The 21999-nt window shown below is 42.8% G+C and overlaps 1 long non-coding RNA gene across 1 annotated transcript; it reads left to right on the top strand.

Moving 5' to 3' along the window:
* Nucleotides 1-1917: 1917 nt before the first annotated feature.
* On the top strand, nt 1918-21814 carry LOC144588096 (uncharacterized). Its single transcript, XR_013543440.1, has 2 exons — nt 1918-3689; nt 17386-21814. It is a non-coding gene; the product is annotated as an uncharacterized LOC144588096 (long non-coding RNA).
* The last annotated feature ends 185 nt before the right edge of the window (nt 21815-21999 follow it).

Raw genomic sequence — 21999 nt, 5'->3', positions numbered from 1 at the left:
TATCCCGCCTATCTGGTCAGATTCGACCACTCTAGGCGGCTTACAATCAGCAACAATAAATATTAAAACATTACAAATAAACGAAGATAAAGATCATAAGAGTATAGAACGAAAGAATCATCAGGAATTAACTGTTGGAATTAACTGTAGGGAAGGCCTGCTTATACATGAGTGTTTTTAATTGTTTCTTAAAAGTGCCCAGCGAGGGGGCCGCACGAATCTCAGGAGGTAAGTTGTTCCATAGGCGAGGAGCCACCGCCAAGAAGGCCCGATTTCTGGTCTTTTCCTTCCGGGCCTCTCTCGGCGTCAGGCTCCTCAGCCTCACCTCCTGGCTCGCCTGAGTGACACGGGTAGATCTTGGTGGGAGAAGGCGTTCCACCAGATATTGAGGTCCTAAACCGTTTAGGGCTTTATAAGTAAGCATCAATACTTTGAAGTCAATGCGGAATCGGATGGGCAGCCAATGCAATGCGGCCAGAGTGGGGGAGATATGTTGGTATCTTCTCACTCCACTGAGTAGTCTGGCCGCAGCATTCTGCACCACCTGAAGTTTCCGCAGCAGCCTCAAAGGTAGCCCCACGTAGAGCGCATTACAGTGGTCTAATCTTGAGATTACGAGCGCATGTACCAAAGTAGTGAGGGCCCCCACGTCAAGGTAGGGTCGCAGCTGGGCTATCCGCCTAAGGTGGAAAAATGCGGTACGGACCACAGACGCCACTTGGTTTTCCATAGTGAGCGCCGGGTCCAGATTGATACCCAAGCTGCGAACCCCATCAGTCCGCTAATAGAAGATGTTAAACAGCATTGGGGAGATGATCGACCCCTATGGGACCCCACAATTGAGGCTCCACGGGGCCGAGACATTCTCCCCAAGCTGTACTCTCTGGGGACGGTCCTCCAAGAAGGAACGGAGCCAGGCAAATGCCCGGCCGCCTATTCCCAACTCGGTGAGCCTCCCCAGGAGGATACCGTGGTCAATGGTATCGAAGGCCGCTGAGATGTCGAGGAGGACCAGCAGAGACGTTTTGCCCCTATCGGCCTCCCTCAATAGGTCATCGCACAGGGCGACCAATGCCGTTTCTGTTCCATGGCGCGGCCTGAATCCCGACTGGAATGGATCCAGGGCATGTTTCATCCAGGAACGCCTGAAGCTGATCGGCCACCACCCTCTCAACTACCTTGCTTAAGAAAGAAACATTGGCGACGGGCCTATAATTGCCAATTTCGTCCGCCGCCAAGCTCGGTTTCTTTCTTATGGGCCTAATGAGTGTGTCCTTGAGGGCAAAGGGAAATCTGCCCTCAAGGAAAGACCCATTAATTATTACAGTGGCCCATTCCATTGTTGAGGACCTGGCTGCCTTGATTAGCCAGGCCGGGCAAGGGTCCAAAGAGGAGGTGGTGGCACGACAGCGGTCAAGCGTCCTGGCCACAGTGTCGGGCGAAACGGGCTGAAAAGAGTCAAAAGTCACCGGACAAGACAGAGCGCTGGACATCTCAGCTCGACTCACTGTGTTCAAAAAAGGGGAGAGGTCCTGGCGGATGGCCTCCACTTTAGATTTAAAAAATGCTGCAAATTGGCCTGGTGTAAAACTAGGGGGAGGCCTATCTCCCAGGCCAACTCCGGATAGGTCACGTACTATACGGAATAATTCCGCCTGCTGATTGGACGCCTCGCTTATCCGGTTAGCGAGGTATGTTCGATTGGCAGCCTTTATCTTGGCCTGGTAAAGGTTAGTAGCGACCTTGACAGCTATACGATTAAAAACCGTCGGGTCCTTTCTCCATTTGCGCTCTAGCCGTCTCCTGACCCGCTTCGACGTCCGGAGATCCTGGGTGAACCAGGGCGCCGGGTGATCTCTGCGGCGGAGAGGGCGTTTAGGTGTGATCGTGTCTAAGGCACTAGTCGCGGCAGTGAACCAAGCATCGACCAGAGCCTCGACAGGAGCGCCAGCCAGGTCAGCCGTAATCCCTCTCATGGCATCCTGGAATCCAATTGGATCCAGTAGCCTTCGAGGGCGGACCATAACAATAGGTCCCGTCTCCCTGCGAGGGGGAGAGCCATCTTGGTGGTACATCTTATTAGGTGGTGATCCGATCATGACAAGGGTACCGACTCGAGGTCAGTCACCATCGGACCACTCTCGCTCCCATTGGTGGAAAAGACCAGGTCTAATGTATGGCCGCCCACGTGTGTAGGGCCATACATTAGACCTGCTGCTCTCAGCTTTCCCAACATTATTGTCTTTTCTACGGAATCTTGCCTTCTTATGATGCATGCAAAGGAGGACACACACAGTTTCATCATTTCTTTTCCTCCGGAGGTAGTTCAGGGTTGATTTTATGTAGGATCCTGCTTGCTTGTCTTTCTGGCAGTCCAGGGTGTGCTGAAAAGCAGAAGAGCTGAAAAGCAGGAGAGCTGAAAAAAGCTCTCCTGCAACACCACAGTTCAAACAAATCTGTAAAAGCTATACGTAGGTAATATAATGTGATTGTCCTCACCACTTTACCTGCACAATAGCCCTGCGAGGTGGATCAGCCTGAGAAAGAGTGACTGCCCTGAACTCAGAATGTTTCATGGCTCATTGGGGACTTGAAACATGATTTCCAAAGTTTCCGTGCACGAATCAGTACACTGGATCTTGCAGTGATGTGTTCAAGCACAAAACACATAGTAGCTGGGGCGTATTTGTTTTTATTTTTTTAAACCTATGGTGTGATGCAATCTACTGCTGCATATATTGAGAAGAGGGGTGAAACAGAGAAGATGCACACAGAGAACAGTCTTCTGAAGTGACTGCTTAGTTTGTTTTCCACTTTGACTAAAAGGGGGGAAACTCCCATGATACTAGAGAGAACATCAGCTGTAAAATACTATTCTGAGAATCTGCCTTGAACTTAGTGTGCAACTGCCAGTGCTGAGCTAAATGCACCCTCACGGCCTGGATCTGCATAGAAAACCAAATCCCCTGCCAGGATTATTTCATCCATCCACCATTAATCCATTAGTTGATCTCAATTTAGTCGTTACATTTATATCCCGTCTTCCACAAGCTCAGGGTAAGATGCATGGCTGTGCCATTTACAGTCTCAGTAAGGTAGGCCAGGCTTAGTTACCATCATCCCAGCCCATAGTGAGTTTCTAGACTCTGTGGGGATTCACCAACCTGCCCAGTCCAATATTTTAACTGCTATACTATAGTGCATTTCTATATATTAATGTGGTGGCAAAGGCTTTTTAGAACTTCAACAATGCATGTTGATGAGTGTGTAAAACTCTATATTCTGGCTGTGTATGTCAGAAGGGCGGATCTTATACAAGCTCATCACAAATTACAGTGCTCTGCCTGAAAGTGGACAGACCAGCCAAAGGAGGGAGGCTATTTGATGTCCCTGATGGGGCATGACTCCCAGCCCCACCCCAATCGCTGAAGCAACATACAATCTGCAAAATAAAAAGAATCCCAGTGTGTTCAATTAAATGTGCAGTAGTCACCCCTTATTGTCATAGGATTTGAGTTGGTTAGGAACAGAATGTTTTGCATACGTTTAATTTGAGCATGTCTTAATTTACAGCTTACTATCTTGCAGATGACCTCTGAAGGTGACATACAAGCAGGATGTGATGTATGATATAAACAACCACCTTTTGTCCTGTCCCCCACAACCACCAAAGAGAAGCTCCAGATTAGGTATACAATTGATCCCTGGCCCTATTTACCCTTCTAAAAACCTTGTAACGAAGGTTAGGATACAGGTAGTGACTGGCCCTGCCTAGAAAAATTTATGCTTCTCAGAACTCTTCTGAAGGTGCTCCTTTTTACATATCTAGTTGGGTTTTGCTTCTGTTTTGGGAAATGAATGTAAATAAAATACTTTTGGTTGGTTCCAGTCTTAGCCATACATACAGTAGATCCATTGAAATCGATCTCCTTGTCATCCCCCATTCTTCCTGTTGGAGTTGTTTCAACAGAGAAAAGGCACCCTTTCTGCATCCTTGCTGTCAAGTTTTGCTCCTCCTCTTACGCATCGTTTCTGGCTTGAGTCAGAAGCAAAAGAAGCGCCTTAGGTTCATTAGCCAATCTGACTCGTCCTTCTGTTCGGGGAAACAATTATTTTAAAAAATCCAGACGCCAACGCTCAAGAGTTGTCAGATCTATGAGGAGTGCAACCTTGGTTCCTCCCTGGTTTGTCACTCTTGGCGACACTTCGCTGTGATCCGCCTTGGCAACAAGCAAAGAAGGAATTGGGGGCCAGACCATGGCATGGATCAGCCTTACAAAAAAAGGATTGTGCTGAAAATTTTGTGGTTTCAAAGGGAAGGGCAGGAGTTAATCAAGAAAGCAGATCAAGATTGAAATCTAACCTCTTTTCAAAACTTTTGCAGTGGTTGCTGTTTGTACAAATCAAAACCTTTTGTTTCCATTAGAGATTGTCCATTCATTCAGAGAGAGAGAGAATTGGGAGGTTTGACAGATGTGTCTAATATAGGGAATGTTAACATGTTTTTAAAGCAAGGGATTTATTGATCCCCATTGCAGGATGGGAAACATGTCCTCCACATGTTGAATTCTGTGATCTGTCATCTGCTATCCTAGTCCATGTTGATTGAGATTAATGGGACTTGACATCAAAAAAAACATCTGGAAAGTTGGTTGTTGTGGGTTTTTCGGGCTCTTTGGCCGTGTTCTGAAGGTTGTTCTTCCTGACATTTCGCCAGTCTTTGCCTATGAGTAGTACCATAATAAGGTACTACTTTTGCCCAGCTACAGAGATTTTAATTTAGGAAACTCACCTTTGGCTTCTTTTACAAACAAATACCCCACCAAAGTGCACTGGGGAGGTGAATTAAATTAGAAGTCCAGACCTGTTCAGATTTAAAAGAAATGCAAAATGGAACAATTGGTCCACTGTCTGGAAGCTCAGAATATCCACAATAAATACTTTAAGGAGCTGTTCTGCAGTCTTCAGTCACTGGAGATCTTGTCTTCGCCAGTTCCTTTAAATGACAATGTGTACCATGCACAATGTTCTCAGCTTCTTTTCTCTGCACCAAAGTGTGAGAATATTAATTGCCAATATATTTCACAGCTAGTTTCATGCCTGGCTGTCAGTGCTTGCTGATGGCGATTTAAGATGTCCCTTTTTTGTGTGTCTACAATGGGATGGTCTGTGATCAATCGTGGCCTGGGTGGAGTTTCTCCACCCCTTTTTTATTCATATGCAATTATTTTCAAAAAGTTCTGTTTGGGGCGCTAAAGGTTTCCTGGGAAGGATTAAGCTGAACAATTCATTGGATCACAGCAGAACTGGGTAGACAACTACAAATGGCTTTGTCTTGAAAAGTATGAAATACAGTATATTGAGGATATTGGCTTGATGGAAGAAATTTACAGGGGTATATTTGCCCACTCTGTTGAACAAATGTACTATTGACTTATTTTTCAATACAAATGAGAAATTGGCGAAGCAGTGTTTTTCACGAAACTCAGGATCACAAAACTAAGGAGCTGGAAGGGAAAACCAGGGGTCCACAAGTCTAGTTGCCCGCTGAAGCAAGAATTTGATGACCAATGATTCTAAGTCACTGTTTATCGTGTGAATTAAATGATTGCTTCTCAGATCCTGCCTGTTCAGCATTCACAGCGCACTCCAGCAGGGTAAGCACTATGTGGCTCATGCGATTGTATAACAGCATAGGACTAGAGACCCCAGTTTTGGATCCCCACTGTCATTTTGGGGGAGGGTAGTATCAAAAAGAAAGAGTCTCATGACAGGTGAATGCCTTTTTATTTTTCCGTATGCATTTTTGTGACATGTAGCCCACTTCCCCAGATTCCATACAGCCATGAAGTTTGGGAAGATGCCTTTGGCCCACTGTAGGTTTCAGCTTGACCTACTTTGTTGGATTGTTTGGAAGACAATATGGGAGAGGGGGAACTGTGTGCTGATTTCATGTCCGTGTGGAAAAGGTGGGGGCACAACAACCCTGAATCTGTAAAACTTGTATGCATACAAGATAAGGAACGGAGGAACACAATTATTCTAGCGTTCCTGTCTTAACTGCTTTAGGAGGAAGAATAAACCATTGTCCTGATCCAAGCCTAAATAAATAGAATCCAACCTGCTGATAAGTTCTAATGCAGCAATTTTGTATTGACTTGGAATTTCCTTTTGGAGTGCCATTACTTTTTTTTAAAAAAGTTACTCTCAAATTAATTTGAGAACATTGCAGGAGACCAAAATGTCCCTTCCTGTTCCATGAATGTAATAGCCCGACAGAGTAGAACTTTAGATGAATGAATCTGTTCATTGTATGCTATGGTCAAAAAGATTCCCCCTTATGCTTTTTCATTGTTCCCTTATAAACTAGCCAAAGCTATACAGTAGTTCTTCCCTGGAGCAAAGGAACTGATATGTTGCAAGTGTTAGCTTAACTTCAGCCTATTATGCAAGAAGTAAAGCAGGTTTGTCAATGATTCTGTACTTGACTCTGCATGACCCTTGTATTCGAAACCACATTTATATTGTAGTTGTTGTGCAGGCGAACAGTTAAAACAATTTCCATGTATATATCAGTGCTTGAAGTGCACCCACTGATTGAGGGAAGGATCTGTGCATATGCTGAATTGCCCATTTTAAAGCTGGGCGTAGCATATTTAGGACAGCATATAAATAAATAAATTGATGGAAGCAGAATTTTCCATCAATGGCATCTAGATATAGAAGATAGTGTCTTGAGAGCTGGGAATGTCCACCTTTTGGAAGGCAATACCCATCAGAACCTGGACACAGCTAGCCTTCCTGATTTGTATTATACACCAGAGCAACAGGTGTTAAAAATGTTTCAAGCTGAAGAACCTGATCTAGGCTAGTATATTTTTTCTCAGTTTTTAAGGGAGTAGGTCATGGAAGGGTAGGTTTGCTCGGGCGTCTCAGGGTATGACATCACCAGAGTGTGATGATGAGTCTGGTGCTTGCACTGCTGATCCAGCGTGTTTTGTAAAGCTGTCTGCTAGCTCATTGCCCAAGATGATTGTTTGATGTCTCATCACCAGAGAGTTGATCAGGAAATTTGATATTCTTGGTATCTAGGAATCCTCTTCCAGATGTGATGTCTACCAGTGTTTAAGGAAGGGGACATTCATCCAGCTGATAGGAGGTAGCAGAGAAAAAGCTACAGGCAGTATGCAGAGATAAGACACATCTAAGAATCCTGAAAACTTGCAGATTTTTCTTCCCCCACCCTTTTGTTGTTGTTGTCCTTTTATAGATGGCCTAAGATAGGTATTGTTTTTGATACTGATAGTATTGTAAAGTGTGTAACTCGAGAGAGATGGGAAATAAGATTATTACACTTGAGGACAAAAGCACTGTGAGAATGGAATCTACTAGCCGTCCTCAACTTATAAGTAGCCAGGCCTTCCCTGACAAAGACCTTCTGTGGATCAGGGTGGACAACTTCCAGAGCCACAAGGAACCCTCCCCCATCCCTAGACCTTGGAGGAATGAGCCAACTGCCCTTCCTTGCCACTTCCAAGATATTTTTCTTTTAATCTTGTTCTTTTCTTTTTTTTTAGAAACTGAAAAACTCATTCGGGTCCTCTACTGGCCAATTTTTGTAAAATAAATAAAATGGGGTTTAGAGAAGAGGCTCTGAGCCCGCCCGCCCCCAACATGGTAATGTTGCTAGAGAGCACATTTTGCTCAAACGGGAAGCAAACTGAAAATGTTTTGGGGTTGTGGTGGAATCCTAGCTATGGGTGGGCCACTTCACCCACCCCTACGCTATGTGCTGTCAAGTTGACTTCAAATTATAGGGACCTTTCCTAAAGTTCTGTAGGCATACATTACTCAAAAATGATTTACCATTCCCTCCTTCTGAGAGCACTCTAGAACTGTAGAGCGTGCCCAAGGCCACATAGGCTGGCTCTTCCCTAGGAGGTACAGTGGGGATCAACCTCCCAAACTCTGGCTCTGCAGCGAGGTACCCAATTCAATGCGCTCCCCACACCCTCCTCTGCACTAGAACACAAAATGCAATGAAGTATAAAACATAAGATAATGGGTTTTCTAAGGTGATTGACTTCTTTTTCCATCTATTTCATTTAGTTTCCTTTTAGTTACGCAAAGAATATATAATTTTAGCATGTCTAAGCAACGTCTTTGAGCACCTGGAATGAGGGGCCAACTTGGAAAACCGTCTCTGATCCCACAGCGGTTGCTTCCTGCTGCTCTTGAGGGTGGTGTTCATGTTTTCTTTGCATGAATGTTGCTCATCAACAGGCTGAGAATCTCACTAATGGGAAATAAGGTTGTGAATTGTTCCTTTAGGCACATCCTGAATCAACATCCTGAGTGAACATCCTGTGTGATGCTACCTCAGCCAATGGTCCCATGCTGTCATAGATGCTAGGTGTGTCTTGCTTCCAGTATTACTGCCATGCCATTCTCCATGAGCTCTTCATAGAGAATTGCAGCCTGACATTTCATGTAATCTCTGCCAGCCAAGCAATGTGATATGTAACTGAAAGAAGAAGAGATGGAAACTCAGTGTGATGCCAAGGTAAAGAGGAAAACTAGAGTCCAGAAAAAAATGTTAGCCAAATGTTACCTTTATTGCAAATTCCCAAAATCAGACTGGCCAATACTTTGATAGACCCACTAAAAATATCACAGAAAGTGAGTTTTTGAGTCCTGAAGGACTTTGCATCCGGTTGCAACAGAAAAGTATAATGGTCTCTTTAAGACTTAATAAATTTATTTCAATGTGAACTTCCATGATTTCCACATCTTGAGAGACAAGGTATCTGGAGAAGTTAATTGCAGTGGACAGAAGTTCACACTGAAATAAATCTGTCAGTCTTAGAAGTGTACACCAAACTTTTGGTATAGTTTTTAGTTTGCTGATGAAAAAGAAGCAGAATAGCACGGCTGCCCTTCATGAGGCTGTAGGTTGCAGAGCTTAGAGCTGGAATAGACAGAAGTTCAGAAACCATCCTGGATAGAGTTGGGCATGAACCTGAAAAATGGAGGTCCGTGATGGATTGTGGTTCATGGTTAGTCATGGATGGTGGTTTGTGATGGATTGTGGTTCATGGTTAGTCATGGATGGTGGTTTGTGATGGACTGTGGTTCATGGTTAGTCATGGATGGTGGTTCATGGTTAGTTGTGGATGGTTGTTTGTGATGGATTCTGGTTCATGGTTAGTTGTGGATGCTGGTTCATGATGGATTGTGGTTCATAGTTAGTTGTGGATGGTGGTTCGTGATGGATTGTGGTTAGTGCCCACGGGGGGGGTGTCATCTATCTGCTCCTGTCATGCCGCTGGGCTGCTACCACTACATACAATATACTCCAGTCACATGATAGACAAGTACAGTGGTGCCTCGCAAGATGATTGCCTCGCGGGACGAAAAACCTGCAAGATGATTGTTTTTTGTGATCACTGTGGTGCCTCACAAGATGGTTTCTTCCATGGCCATGCTTCGCAAGACTTTTTATTCTAGACCGATGCCTCGCAAGATGAATAAATTTCATTTGTCTTGCAAGGTTCCCATAGGGAACCTCACAATACAATTTTTTCGCAAGACAGCGATTCTCACGGAACGAATTACATTCGTCTTGCGGGGCACCACTGTACTCTCATACAAACTAAAATGTCTTGCTTAGAAGCAGCAGAAGGATACCTCAAAATACTTACAGGTATGTTACAGAAGGGCCATTTTCCTTTGCACTTTAACAGAGGGTGAGCTATTCAGGACTTTTGACTCTGTGAATGTACTTTGCACTGATTTTTCTTCCCCGTGAAGCATTAAATGCTCCACTGGGTAATAGTCCTTTCACATTCTAGCCTTCATGACTCTTTGCCAATATGCTTGAACATTTCAGAATACAGTTAACAAGCTTGGTCACTCTGTTCTTAGGAACAGTGCAGTAGTTCTAGCTTCCGGGCACGGATTTAGCAGATATAAGACAACAGGGTTCAATAAGATATTCTGCATGTACCCTTCCTCACAAGATAGGGAAACGTTGGTAATGTCTTTATTAAACCACTACAAAATCATAACATAGGATAGTTTTTGATCTTGTGCAGGATTTCATCAGGCCGGGGGGTACTGCAGAAGAAACATCAACCTTCCAAAAATCTTGGCCATTTTGAAATTTGCATTCAAATGAGCCTGCACATGTGTGTGTTTTCTTTGATGTTTCTTCTGCTGTTCTCCTAGCTCTGTGGTGCCCGGCTGCTGAAGACCCATGCGGGTTTGAAAGCTAGCAAATATTTGTGATTTGCTTTTTTTCTTTTCTTTTCTCACCTAACAAAGTTTATCACAAGTTTTTTTGCTTTGGATTGTCTGGGAATACCGTACTTCTTTTTTCTTTTTCTTTGAAGATAGGATAGTGTTAGCTATACAGTATATTAGTGGGAGTAGAAGGTGTGGCTTAAGTTAGTGATGGGCACCAGAATGTGGTGATGGTGGTTTTCTTCTGAGGCCCATGGGCAAAGCTTGATCTATTATTGTAAATGAGCTTCAAACCCATTATAACCATCTTGCTACTGCTACTTTTAACAACCATCTTCAGATGGCAATTTGTTGAAGTCCTTTGAAGAGCCTAGCTTCTGTTAGAAGGCATCTTATTACCAAGGGATCCTAATCTCTTGAAATCTACCTTCCTTTTCAACTTAATCTTGTCACATGTTGCTTTGCCCTCTAGGGCAACAGAAAATGCTTACCTCCTTACTGGTTGCGCTGACATTCAGTTTATTCTACAGTGTGCTCCAGGTGGCCTCCTCCATTCGCTTTATCTCACTGCTGGGTGAGCCACTCAGTTGTCTTATCAGACAAAACACACATATAGGCAACAGGAGACAAAAACTTTGTAGTACCTTAAAGACTAACGTCTATATTTTAATGTGAGCTTTTCTGGATCAAGTTCATGGAAACTCATCCAACAGGACATGAGAACAACTACACTCTCCGATCTTAGGTTCCTTCACAAGTCATACACAAAGATTCTCAACCTGGACACATGTATGACCTTTACGACAATCCCATGAGGTGGGCCAAGCTGGGAGTACAGCAAAAACAAACACAAACTTGTGGCAACTTTAAGAGTAACATTTCATTCATTTTGTGGATGACAGTTCGCTTCAGACACGTGGAATACCGGCATAAATACATAACGTACATGGTTGTGAAATGGCATACTGGAGACTACTGTTGCATTATTAATCCTAGCAATAAGCATTCAGTCTCTTGATCAGAAAAACATCTTAGTGATGTAGGTGATCAGCTAATGCAAAATGTCTGTTGTCTAATCCGTAATAAATAGGTTTTAGTCTTTGAAATATTTGAAGTGACTTCTGCTGTCAGGAAAAAGTCTATTTGTTTGGGGGGCAGAGTTCAGTCCTAGTCCATCACTCTCCCCACGACACCACCTGGCTTCCCACTACGGCCTAAATGGATTCACTCTTGTTATCTTGTGATCATTGTTTTCCTTCTCTGGGTGGAATGCCATGGCTACATTTTCAAGACGCTCCTATGAAAAACATTACTTTTGAAAAGTTCATGTTTTCAGTTTCCGAAACCTTTTTCCCAGTCCTTCTTGACCCTGGCTTGTAAGAGGAGGGAGCCATTCTCATCATAAATGGGTTAACGAGCACATGGGGAAGGCTGAGAGAAATCAAAGTTTCCAGCAATTTGATAGTGGCATCAAGAAATGAGGTGATTAAATGTCATGTTTTGCTTGCTTTCTATGGCTACAGAATATTTGTTAGGGGGGGGGAGGAATAAAGGGCTTTGTATTATTTTGAAATTGTGATCATTTCAGCCAGTCCTTCAGAATTCTGTAGACAAAGCACTCACCCCATCACCCAGACCTGGGAAATAAAATGTTCCATGAATGTTGTCAATAGGTTAAGTGAAGAACAAACAAATATAAGGAGAGGTGAATATAAGCAAAGACTTTGCACATATCTGAAATTTAGACATGACAGAGAAGGAGGAATGAAGCTGAGAAGACAATGGCAATGTCTTCATTGTCATTCAATGGGCCTTCTCTAGAGTGATTTACTACAATCAGCAACAAGATTTTGGCCAGTAATGATTCTCTGAGAAGGACAACAGAGAGTTGCACAGCCTGGCTCAGCCACCAGCAATGCAAGGCGTTCTGGCACTGGCAATTTCCTGTTGCTCTGCCCCATGGAGCACCTTGGTGCCCTGAAAAAAAAAGAGGCAGAGGTGGGAATATGGTGTGCTTGAGTGCATCACAAAGGGCGAAATAACCAAAAAGTTGTGAGAGGCAGTTCTCCCCACTCCCGTGCAACGCCGGACACAAGACGAAGCCTTGTGGTGCAAAGGTTAAACTACAATATTTCAGTCAAGACTCTGCGCACAACCTGAGTTCAATCCCAATGGATTCATGTAGCCTGCTCAAGGTTGACTCAGCCTTCCATCCTTCTGAGGTCTGCAAACTGAGTACCCAGCTTTCTGGGGGAAAGGGAGACTACACTTTGCTTTTGCTTTTTAATAATAATACTAATAATAACTTAATAATGGTAACAGCCATAATGGACCAAAATATAAGCTTACAAGAAACAGCAAATGAAACAAAGCTGAAGATCAATGGCTTGGTCTTATGTTATGATTCTGATTCTGTAGGGAAAGCTCCAAACCACATTGTTAAAACCACTTATAGTTCTGGACTGCCGTTACAGTGATGATCCACCTTCCTCTGCCCAGTGTTTGCTACTACCAAACAACAACCACCCTGAAAACCTTGCCATGAATTTGGAGTTCCATTTTAACTTACTAACAGGGATTTCTTCCCCTGTTTTATTCTCTTTACCAAACCAGGCAAACCGGTTCGCTTTCCCCTGTTGTTCAAACATAGCCACAGCTAAGGGCTGACTATACACTGTCCTTTCAAAACTGTAAGAACACTTTTGGCTACACAAAGAGATAATCAGGATCACACTGAATCATACAAAAAAGAATACATGCCTTAGAGCTGTGCCAGAAAGGAGCGGGACAGCTCTTAAAGGGGCAAAATAGATCTAAGTAGAAACACATGTGGATGCTGTCATTTGGTTCAAACCAAACCATACAACAGGGCTTACACTGATCTATATGCCAGTCTGGACAGGCCCATAGTCAAGGATTACTGAATGATACAGAGCAGGAAGATTAATCTCTTCATCCCATGATCATTCACTCAGGCACTGCAATGGTGTTTCCAGCCAGGCCTTGATTACAACAGGAGAGCTAGTATGAGAAAACATCTCTACAAGAGATGGGTAATTTCCAGATGGCCCTTCCTGGCATTGGAAGGCTGACCTTGCTCCCTAATTTTACTTGATTTGATTTTTACCAACAAGGAGGCCCTTGGGATCCTGTGGAGCCATGGGGAGCCATTCTAAGAGACTTTAAGGAGAACTGGCCTGATTTAGTCTCATCTGGTTTCAAGAAGAAGAAGAGGAAGTTGCCAAATGGAGGGAAGAAACCAATAGAATTGCCCTCTTGCTTCTTAAAGGGCATACAAAGGCTTAGGAGATGAATGTGGCTCATGGAGTCCAGTTCGTCCATCCCCATCTACGTCAATATCAGATGTCACAGTGGCATGTCTTCCCAGGTCACTTATGAATCCTAGGAACAGTAACTCAGCTGGCATAATAAGAACGCTGTGGAGGGTTTGCCTGAGTGCGTTTTTTTTTCATAAGAGGGCCTAAAAACTCTAAGAAGGATCAAGATATTTAGAAAAGTTCCCATGTGCTTGTTGAGGGCAGTTGACCGGGGAGCTCTAGCAAAGAATAAAACAGGAGGTGGGCTGGCAGGGAGGTCTTGGGGATCAGTAGGGCTCCATCCTGCTTGACTGTGAGCTTGAGCAGATGCCAAGCCTTGATGCCAGCTCCTGGCAAAAGCCCCAGTGGCATGAAGACCAAATCTTGTAAAGAGCAGCTGCGGCAGAACTGGCAGAATGCCTAGGTAGGAAAAGGCAGGCAGGCAGGCGGACTGAAAAATAGCAGGACAACTGTTCCCTCATTTCCAGCTGAAAGCTATGGGCTGGAGGGCACATATTCTAGGATGTGTTGCTTTTTGGTACAGCTACTCACCATAAAGAAAACTGACCGCCGAAGAATTGATGCTTTTGAATTGTGGTGCTGGAGGAGGCTCCTGAGACTCCCCTGGACTGCAAGGAGAACAAACCTATCCATTTTGAAGGAAATCAATCCTGAGTTCTCACTGGAAGGACAGATCCTGAAGCTGAGGCTCCAGTCCTTTGGCCATCTCATGAGAAGACTCCCTGGAAAAGACCCTGATATTGGGAAAGTGTGAAGGCAAGAGGAAAAGGGGACGACAGAGGATGAGATGGATCGACAGGATCACCGAAGCTACCAACATGAATTTGACCCAACTCCGGGAGGCAGTGAAAGACAGGAGGGCCTGGCGTGCTCTGGACACGACTTAACGACTAAACAACTACAGCTACTCACGGCCCCCGAGTGTGTCACTTCTGCCTCATCAATTTTTTCCATATACTCTTCATGTTTTGTTCCCCATTCCCTTTTCCTCCATCTTCTGTACTTCTGAGCTCAGGGATTTGTGCATCCCACGCGGCCGGGTGCTGCTCTAGAGCAGCCATTTTCCATGGGGGCCATATAGCGCCCAGGCCCATTCAAAGGGAGACACAAAAAGGAAACAACTTTTCATACACCACCTTCTAAGTTGCATTATGCCACTGATACAATCCTGGTTTGGCCTATATTTCTTTCGTAATTTGTTTATGGCCATGGTTTAAATTTTTAAAAAAGTTGAGACTGCTTGCTCTAAAGTCCTCACAATGTTGCCCTGTTTCACAGTAAGCCATCAGAGCTACAGGTGGGAGCACTTCTTCGCTTCCTCACTTCTTCTGCCTTTGGTTTCTTTCAAGAGTAAGAGTTACATTGGTTTCCTGGGGCTTGACAAGAGCAGCCTTTTTTGGTGTCATCTTGTGCCTTAGCCTCCTGTTATGACACCTGGCTCCCAGCCTTGCCTTGGCAAATCTTCACCCCTGCCCTTATTTAACCTTCTCTCGTATCCATTTCTGGCATTCAAATCTAACACACAGAAGCAGGCAACTATTTATAAAACTTGCAATTCAGTAAGCCAAACTAGTGTATTCCCAAGAAACGTGGGGTTTCCCGAAGAACAATGGCACATATTGGGAAACATTAGAGCCGGGAAGGGAATGCCAGTTCCTCAGTTCTTTCATCAGAATAGCAACTATGCAAAGTTTGAGGTCTACACACCAAACATTCTTGTTCTTTAGTCATTAAGTCATGTCCGACTCTTTGTAACCCCATGGACCAGAGCACGGCAGGCCCTCCTGTCTTCCACTGCCTTCTGGAGTTGGGTCAGATTCATCTTGGTAGCTTCGATGGCACTGTCCAACCATCTCATCCTCTGTCGTCCCCTTCTCCTCTTGCCTTCACATTTTCCCAACATCAGAGAATTTTCCAGGGAGTCTTCTCTTCTCATGAGATGGCCAAAGTATTGGAGCCTCAGCTTCAGGATCTGTCCTTCCAGTGAGCACTCAGGGTTGATTTCCTTCAGAACGGATAGGTTTGTTCTCCTTGCAGTTCAGGGAACTCTCAAGAATCTCCTCCAGCACCGCAATTCAAAAGCATCAATTCTTCAGCAGTCAGCCTTCTTTATGGTCCAGCTCTCACTTCCATACTTCGCTACTGGAAAAACCATAGCTTTGACTATGCGGACCTTTGTCGGCAAGGTAATGTCTCTGCTTTTTAAGATGCTGCCAAGGTTTGTCATCGCTTTCCTCCCAAGAAGCAGGCGTCTTTTAATTTCAACACCAAACTTAGCGTAGGCCAAATATCAGCATGAAGTATTCGAGGACAGCTCCTTTAAATCTTCCTCTTTTAAAGATGGCAAGGTGTCTAGCATTTAATTTCATGCAATGCTCAAATGTTACATCGGAGACTAGTACCCTGTTTCCCCGAAAATAAGACGTAACCTGAAAATAAGCCCTCATATGATTTTTCAGGATGCTCGTAATATAAGCCCTACCCCAAAAATAAGCCCCAGTTGAGTGAAACCCCGGCCTCCACCCTTGTGCAGCAACCAGAAAATGACATGACTGTATTTGAATAAATGTAGATTGTTGTACATGAAAAAAAAAAACATCCCCTGAAAATCAGCCCTGATGCATTTTTGGGAGCAAAAATTATTATAAGACCTTGTCTTATTTTCGGGGAAACATGATAGTTAATCAAAACTAGAGCAGTCTCATTAATCAGTGGGAATTTTGTGAGACAACTCCTCTCTTGATTCAACTGAGCCTACTCTAGGTGGGACTTGCTGATGGAATTCAGCCGCTGTGGGAAATTAAAATGGCAGCCGAAAAGTAACTGTTGTTGCTACGTGCTTTCAAGTCACCTCCAATGAGCTATGAATGAGCGATCTGCAAAATATCCCGCTCTGAGCAGCGCTGCTCAGCTCTTACAGACTCAAGCCTATGACTTCCTTTAGGGCAGCCATTCTCAATGGGAGCCATATAACCCCCTTGGGGGGGGGGAGCATGGCACATTTGAAGGGGGCCACAGAATGGACACAATTCTTCACACACCACTTTATAAGTTCATTACGCGACCTATACAATTCCGATTTCATTTATATTTCTTTTATGTTGGGTTTATGGACATGGCCAAAAGGAGATTGAGAATGGCTGCTTTAGGGAGTTAATCCATTTCATATTTGGTCTTCCACTTTTTCTGCTGCCTTCAACTTTTCCCAGCATTATTGTCTTTTCCAGAGAATCTTGCCATCTCATGATGTGCCCAAAGTAGGACAGTCTCAGTTTCATCATTTTTGCCTTCAGAGATTGTTCAGGCTTGATTTGGATTAAGTGTAACTGTCTCGCATCATTATGAGATGGAGGGTAGGACTGGATGGTTTTGTGTGTGTGTGTGTGTGTCTGTGTGTGTGTGTGTCTGTGTCTGTGTGTGTAGTTGTTGGTTTTAAAAGATGGTGAACCATTTCAAATAAGATGTATTTGTTACCCAGCTCATAGTTTGTTTCTAAAAGAAAAAGACCCAGCTCATATTGTGTAAGAATGCAGGTGAGACAGGTTCCTAGAAATGGTATTGCTTGATTTTGGCAGAACACAGGTACTTATGAACTGGAAAAGTAGGATAATGATCCAAGGAGCCAACTCCTCCAAAGTCACTACAAGTGCCTCAAAAAATTGTATAAAAACCAAACCAAACCAAACTAAACAAAAAGCCAACATGAATCACTGCATTTGAGATCAGATGCTTTTTATAACACGGTGTGTCACTTTTTCATCCCTAAGTGCAGTGTCTAATTTAATCACAGCCCTTTTCTTTTCAGCATTTAACCTCAATGAAGAGATCCTCAGACTGAGACAAGAACGTGAATTATTTATGGCCAGGTCAATGCTGCAAGCTGAGTGTTGTCAGTAAAGACCGACTGATGGGACTCACAAAGATGTTTCCGTGACAACCTGGAAGTCTCCCCACCAAAAAGCTTGCCCACGTAGCCACAGTTAAAATAAAAGTTACAATGGATAATCAGGAATAAACGTCTGAAGAAGTTGACTTGCCCACAAAAGCTCAAACTAAATACAGCACTTAGTCTTTAAGGTGCCACAATGTTTCTGTCTTCCTTATTTTATTTTTCAATTTTTCTTTTGTTTTTGCCTGATATGTAGGCGTAAAGAAGAATGAATTGAAATCTCCACACACACCATAAGATGATGTTAGGATACTTGTTCATCAGGAAATGACCTGGTCTGATTTTGCAGTCATGAAGGAAGTGGTAGAGAAGATGTGGCCTTCCAAGATGTTTTGGACTACAACTCTCATGGTCCCTTGGCAGTGCTGGTTAGGACTTCTGGGAGTTGTAAACCTCCAAATCTGGAAGACCTAAGAATTCATATTCCTGCATCAGGAGAATGGTTTTCAAAACATGGTCGAAGGATTCAGTTCAGTGGCACTACTGGCTGGGATATTTTGGCTCAGTGCTTCAGTGGCTGTGGCAAAACCTTGGGGAAGTCATGTTCTAGCCCCAAGCAGAGCTGGTGTGTAACATATGCCCCATCCTCTACAGGTCCTGGTGTGTGGGCTCTTCTAAGCACCTTTGTTTATTCTGTGTGAAGGACTTGATTGTAGATATTCCCACACTTCCCACAGCTGGGTATCCTGCCTTACTAGGTGTCCTGGTGGAGCATGGGATTTGGCAAGTACCCCATAACCCCAACCACATGACATCTCTCAAAATAAAATCCTAGAATCATAGAACAGTGAAGTTGGAAGGGGCCTACAAGGCCATCAAGTCCAACCCCTTGCTCAATGCAGGAATACAATCAAAGCATATCTTCAAAATACTTGAAGATGGCTACCATATCATCTTTCAGTCTTCCCTTTTTAAGAGCAAACATATCCAACTCCCTCAAATGCTCCTTGCAGAACTTGGTTTTCAGGTTCTTTAACATTTTTCCCACCCTGCTCTGCATACATTCCAGATTCTACATGTAACTGCAGCACCCAGACCTGGAAACCATATTCCTGGTGAGGTGTGACCAAAGCAGAATATTGTAACATGAAAGAATGGAATTACTGATTTCCTTGAACTAGACACTATGTCAAAATCCTCTTTTATAGCCACTCTGGTATAATGGCAATGCCATAACATTTGGAGATTAATCGCCTCAAATTAAGAAATCATCGTAGACATCTATTGCCTGTTGAGACGCATGAGCCCTTCCCTAACTGAATTATTTTACTATGGATTTGTGGATTACAATCTAATGATGGATGACAAACTAGTGACTCGGTGAGCAATAGGTGGTGATTTCTTAATAGGAAGCAATTTACCTCTCAAATGTTCTTCTTTTAGCATTATCCCACTGTAACTATGGAAGAGGATTTTGGCCTTTAAGTCTATTGATGCAGGCCAGAATGACATTAATTTTCTGCCACATCACACTCTTGACCCATGCAGCTCATCGCTGGATTGTAATCCACAAAAACTAAGAATAACTAAATCTGTTATTCTATCACTGGAGTTTTCATTTTTGTCATAAGTACTGAAGCAGGTTGACACAGCGGCCTCTTTGAAAATTGAGACTGTTTTATCCTTTTCACACTTACTACTGCCCCTGTATCCATCCATCTCTTTAAAAAATGGGATGTGTGACTCCAATGATTTTTAAAAGACATGATCTATGAAGATCATTAACAGAGTATGTATTCATCAAACCTCTGCCAAGCAGTAATATAAATTTTAGGGATCAATTAGAAAATTTTTGAAAATAGCAATAATTGTAACAATGACATGAAATCCAGTAGGCACACCTTTATTAGAATCAACTGTAAATTCCCAAATATGCAAGTGTTCACAGTTTCTACAACTTTTCATCTAGTTAAATGATTAAACATTGGGGGTACACATGAAAAAATTAATGCCCTAAAATATATGTGTCTTTCTTTAGAACTACCGTGTTTCCCTGAAAATTAGACAGGGTCTTATATTATTTTTTGCTTCAAAAAACACATTAAGATTTATTTTCAGGGGATTTTTTTCATGTACATCAATCTACATTTATTCAAATACAGTCACGTCATCTTCTTCTGGTTGCTGCGCAATGATGGAGGGTGGGGTTTCACTTAACTGGGGCTTATTTTTGGGGTAGAGCTTATATTACGAGCATCCTGAAAATCATACTAAGGCTTATTTTCAGGTTAGGTCTAATTTTCAGAGAAACAGGGTAAATCCATCCACCCTTTCCCCTGTGCGAACTGATAATGGGTCCCATGAGGGGTTTTAGCTCAAGGAGGGCAATTATTTTGTTTTGGTTCCATCTAAATATAAATATTGGTGCGTCTAGTTGGAAAAATTCCAATAGATTTTAGTACAGTGGACCCTTGACTTACAGACGGCTTGACTTACAGACTTTTTGAGTTACAGACTTCTCTGGCCGCAAAATTTAGGTTTGACTTGCAGACTGAGATTTGACTTACAGACCAGAAAAAAACCAAAATGGAACAAAAACGGCCTGTTACGGGATTAATCGGTTTTCAATGCACTGTAGGTCAATGGAGACTTGACTTACAGACTTTTTGACTTGAGAACCGCCTTCCAATACGGATTAAGTTCTCAAGTCAAGACCCCACTGTATATGAAAGCACAGGAGGGGAAAACCCTCTGTTTTTGGAATACAGTAAGTATGTTTGTATTTTCAATAATTTATCCAATTAGCAGGGTAATTTTTGCAATCTTTTGCCAAAAATGCACCTCTGCACTCTACATAGGACAGACAGGACCATCTCTGTGCAAAATAACTAATGGACATACTGTACAGTAAATTGAACATCAGTAATGGCAATATACAGAAACCTGTTTCAAATCATTTCAATCTACCTGGAATCAGGATTTAAAAGTTGCCATTCTGGAGAAGAAACATTACAGAACAAGGATCCAGAGGGAGACAGCTGAGATAAAATATATACATATGCCTGATACCCATCTCTATGGATTAAATATTAGTCAAGGGTTCTTAAACTATTACCAGATGTGAAATACCACGATAATTATGTAATCTGCTGTTAATTTTTACAGCCCAGGTTCCTTCCCAGCTAGTTAGTGCTACTTTTACGGAGCAAGCTTCAAAGGTAAAGTCAGGATTCTTATATAAACATTTATGTAACACCATAACTACTACAGTATATTGTTTCTGCTGTTATCTATAGCCTGGGGTTCCTTTACCCACTAACAATTGTCGCTTTTTACAAAACAAAGCTGCAAAGGTGAAAAAAATCCAAAAATGCATTAATAGGTATGTTAGCACCCAATTTTAGGTTTCAGTTGGTTTCAGTTTTCCAGCAGGGAATAACAGATAAAGACAATGCATCAATCAGACTATATGTGAGTCAATTTAAGACCTCGTCTTAAAAGACAGATCGGGGCCCCATCATGCATGTGGTACAGCATTTTATAAGATTCTTACACAAAATACAATAAGCACAGTATCCCCTTATTGGTCTCCTGAACCTTATAGGTGCCTGTTAGATCATCCTATTGGCCGTGGTAGAGGTGAGAAAAATATCCAAATTGCATCCCAGGGCTAGTGGCTGCCAAGTTTGTGAATGTGTGAACCACTGTGCAGCTTATCTTTAAATATGTTAATGACTTAACAGTCTTTGCCTGAAGCGCTGTGAGTTGGTCTTGAATGGGGGGAGGTGGTTCTCACAAAGCTGTGTGATAATGTAGGAATGTTTCTGTTAGCACCAAGCGGTAAGGGCCAGGAGATTCAATACTTTGAGATGAAATGAGGATACAAAATACATTGACTATAGAGAATGCATATAAAGTACAGATCATTATAGTAAGGAAATAGTAAATCATATTTGCCCTCTATCAGGTGTGCCACGTTTACTCAAATGTGCGAATTGTGTCTAACCAAACAAAATTGTTTCTTTATTGTTGAGCCATTCACAAATGTTTGCCATGTATGTAGTCTCACTCTTGTCTGAGAAAGTGGACTTGATCCATCAAAAGCTCATATTAAGATATACATAGCAGTTAGTCTTTAAGGTGTCACAATGCTTTTGTGTCGTCTTTACCTTTTGCTTTGTTTCTTACAGGGTATAAAAGTGTAAGAAAAATCTGAACCTGCCCAGTCTAATTTAGTGACTAGTATTTATTTATTTATTACTTCCGTCTAAACTCCGAGGGAGTGTCATTCGGTTTTGGCGTATCTATTTTTATTTTTGTTATCTATTTTATGAGTTGTAACCCGTAACCCGCCAAGCTCCGGGAGGCAATGGAAGTCAAGAGGGCCTGGCGGGCTCTCGTCCATGGAATCACGAAGAGTCGGACACGATTTAACGACTAAATAACAACAAAACCTCCAAGAGTCGTGCTGTGACACTAGTGGGAGTGGATAGAATTTAAAAATAAATAAATAAATAAATAAATAAATAA

This window comes from Pogona vitticeps, chromosome 3, assembly GCF_051106095.1.
Source record: "Pogona vitticeps strain Pit_001003342236 chromosome 3, PviZW2.1, whole genome shotgun sequence".
In the NCBI taxonomy this organism is placed as follows: Eukaryota; Metazoa; Chordata; class Lepidosauria; order Squamata; family Agamidae; genus Pogona; species Pogona vitticeps.
This window is presented reverse-complemented; position numbering and strand designations above follow the sequence as displayed.